Here is a 3,488-nt window from a genome sequence, read left to right as displayed (position 1 = left end):
CAAAACATTGATGTCCTAGTGTCTCCTTCTTTGGCTTGATGCCGAACTTTTGTCTGGTTATATTCCTGTGAAGCATTTTCGGACATTTTCCTGCATTAAGGGCGCTTTATAAATACAAAAAGGAAATCTGGAAGTGAATCATTTGGCAACAGTGAGAAAGATCATTATACAAGGGTAGAAAGAACTAGCTATAATACCTATAGACTGCAACCGCTTCAGTCTGGAAATCTATTGTTTGGAAACACCAGCTGCACAGAAATCTTTTGAGCAGACTCAAGGAACTCATTGCATCATTTTAGTACAACACTTGGATAAGTAGTGTTTGGATAAGTAAAACAATTTTTATTACTGCTTTACAATGTTTTATCACTATATTATCTTTTAGGTAAACATTTATATCTATGGTGTTCTCCAGTTCACATTTTTGCAGTTAAGCATTCTTAGGTCATTCTGTAATCCAGAAAATCCCAAACTCTAGAATTAACTTGATCCCAACCATTCTGGTCCAGGGAGTTTACAGTGTATTTTAAGAATCCATATTTTCCAGCTGTTTTCCTTTGTTTGAGGGACCGTGAATTGGATTCTGCAGTTTGGATTGATCTTAATACAATTTTTTTAAACTTATATAGTCACAGGTTGTGTGGGTGTCACTGGCAAGGTCAGCATTCATTACACATCCCTAATTCTCTGGACATTGCTGTGACTTTTGATACCACTAAAGTGAGGTCAGAGTTAAAATTGCTATTGAATATTGTGAACAAAGCAAATAGACTAATAGAGAGAGTTGTTGATCTGGTTACAAGGGGCCATTCATATTAGTTGGACATGATTCTCCAGCTGGGAGGAGCATTGTCTCATTTTTCAACAGTGACGCAGATATGAGAGTGTGCTGTTCCAATGCACAACTAACCCACATGGTTTTCAACGCTGCTCGAATATAATGATCAATGATTCCTGCCAGCGGTTAACTAACATTTCATATCATTTCCTTGATTCATACAGTATCCTCACAATCTTGCTTGGTTCCTGCTTGTTTTTTTGAAATGCTTCCTTTGGTGAGCAATTAATTTTGAACAATAAAAAGAAATGTAGGCGTGTGTGTGTTTGAGGTTGTCACACATTTCATATTTGAACCAACACAATTACACCAGATAAAGAATATGAGTAATTTTTAAAATATATTCATCCTGAGAAAGCTGATATTTGTCGTCCGTCCCTAGTTGCCCTAAGGAGGAAAATGCAATTTGATACAACCGGGTGGCTTGTCAGACCGCTTCAGAAGGTAGTTAAGAGTCAACCACAATGATTGGAGTGACATTTATGCCAGAAGGCCGATTTCCACCAAAGGCTTCTTCCGAAAATCCAACAGCTTCGTCGTCACTTACAGAAACATTCAGCCCTTTCAATTAGATCACTGATAACAGATTTCAAACCGACGTGGTGAGTTTAGAACTCATATTCATCGCAGTTGTTATTCCAAACCCCTGGATTAAAAGTCCTGTAACGTAACCACTACACCACCATACTCACGGGTATCTGATACCCAGGGTGGAATTTTACGGCCCATTGCAACAGGGTCACAAAAAGCGACGAGCCATTCAAAGTCCATTGACTTCGGCGGGACTGGAAAATCCCACCAGCGGGAGGGGCAGTAAAATTCCACCCCCAATTTCTAAGACATTGAGATATCGAAATAACGTTGGAATGTACCTCTAAATGTCTTTTGGTTTAAAGCAGAACATCCTAAATGAGTTTGGAGATTTCTGACATGCTCCGGAGCACTGATTATTCTTAGATTTACTGCTCTGAAATTTGCAAGATTAAAAACATGGCATGTATTGTACGAGTCTAAGTTCCAAAGCTCTAGTGTTCATGAAAAATAGCATTACATCAGAACCCCGATAGAGAGACACAGTGACGTGTGTGCAAGAAAATTTTTGTGGGATATTCATTCAAATCTTGACAGTGCAGTGCTCCATAGCTTTCCTTTTGATGTCCAGGTGTCCATGCTATGCTTCAAGGAGTGAGCCCAAGCAGAAGGTAGAGCTTGGATGGGAGGAAGTTGGGGGGTGGGGTGGTGGGTGTGGGGGGGGGGGAGGCAAAATGATCTTTATCTTTACCCTTATCCCTGGTCAGCAATCTGGTGGAATGGACTACCTGCCTGATATACAACCCACTTAATTTGTATCTCCTTGATTTCGAGGTGATGAGAATCAAACAGACTCTACAATGGCCGATTGATCTGCTCTTCCAAGTCAATGTCCAAGGGTGAAGATGAAAATTATCTTTGGGCAATTCTTCATAAGGAAAGAATTCAGAGCACCTAATGTGTCACCAAGATAACTCCTGCACATCCTCAACTCCCTTGTACAAAAATAGCTTTGGAAGAGTCCTGAGAGCTAGTTAGCTGCTTGACCACTTGGCAGGATATGGTACATGGTATCTGGGAGAAGAAAGGCCAGGGGTGGGAGGAGACTCACAAAATAAAAAAAAACCTCTCTCATGTTTTGAAGTTATTTACTTGTGCCAGTCCTCTGAACCTTCAGTGTTTGTGAATTAACCCCTCAGCAGAAGCACTGTGAACAAACAAGCAGGTAAGAAAGTATCTGTGAGTACAGAATATTTTATTGACATATTTGCCTGTCTTGGCTTCAGCACTCTCAATTGCCTCTACGTTCTTGCCTTGCCTGCACTGGCCAGTTCCAAGAAGACCGGAAAACCTGTGGAGCCAAACTTAAACTTCAAAACCGCTCTAATTGATGGTTAACATACTGAAATTGACAGCCCGCCTCTCCCGCACACAATGTAATGCACTGGAATGAAATGTGGGAGTCAGCAGCTTGGGACTCACTCCCTGCACACTTTCAAATTTCCCATTCTTGTCCTGATGAGCGCAAGACGAAAAACTTCAGCAACCTCGCTCTCTTTTCAGCAATATTGTAAAATGGTTACTCATACTGGTCTTTCTGTTAAAAATTAAAACGTTATCAGCTCGGCATGTGGTTTTAATCCTGCTTGCTCAGTGGAAACCGGACGGGCAGTTAAAATCACGAGGCACATTCAACCGGCAACATCCCAAACTGAACCCAAGGCTAGGATTTTGACCAGCTCTTCTAGACAAGAAGGACACTCGCTGGGGACCAATATGTAGATCGTAAATGCAAAATGCTGCGGATGCTGGAAAAACTCAGCAGGTCTGACAGCATCTGTGGAGAGAGAAACAGAGTTAACGTTTCCAGCCCGTAAGACTCTTCTTCAGAGCTCTGAAGAAGGGTCATAAGGACTGGAAACATTAACTCTGTTTCTCTCTCCACACATGCCGTATGTAGGTCATACACTGATGACATCATTGAGACCTGACTGCTTTTTTAAGCATGGTCCTCAGTTGGTGAAGTTCAGCCATGATCTTATTGAATGGGGAAGCAGGCTTGAGGGGCTGAATGACCTTCTCCAACCCCCATACATTCTCCCAGGTGGGCCAAGTGGCT

General features: G+C 41.7%; 1 protein-coding gene across 4 annotated transcripts in view; it reads right to left on the bottom strand.

Moving 5' to 3' along the window:
• rab15 (RAB15, member RAS oncogene family) overlaps positions 1-3,488 on the bottom strand; it is a 141,925-nt gene that overhangs the window by 23,736 nt on the left and 114,701 nt on the right. The gene's annotated exons all lie outside the window — the stretch shown is intronic.

Source organism: Carcharodon carcharias, chromosome 20 (genome assembly GCF_017639515.1).
Source record: "Carcharodon carcharias isolate sCarCar2 chromosome 20, sCarCar2.pri, whole genome shotgun sequence".
Taxonomy (NCBI): domain Eukaryota; kingdom Metazoa; phylum Chordata; class Chondrichthyes; order Lamniformes; family Lamnidae; genus Carcharodon; species Carcharodon carcharias.
The sequence above is the reverse complement of the archived record's forward strand: the minus strand, read 5'-3'. Positions and strand labels throughout refer to the sequence as shown.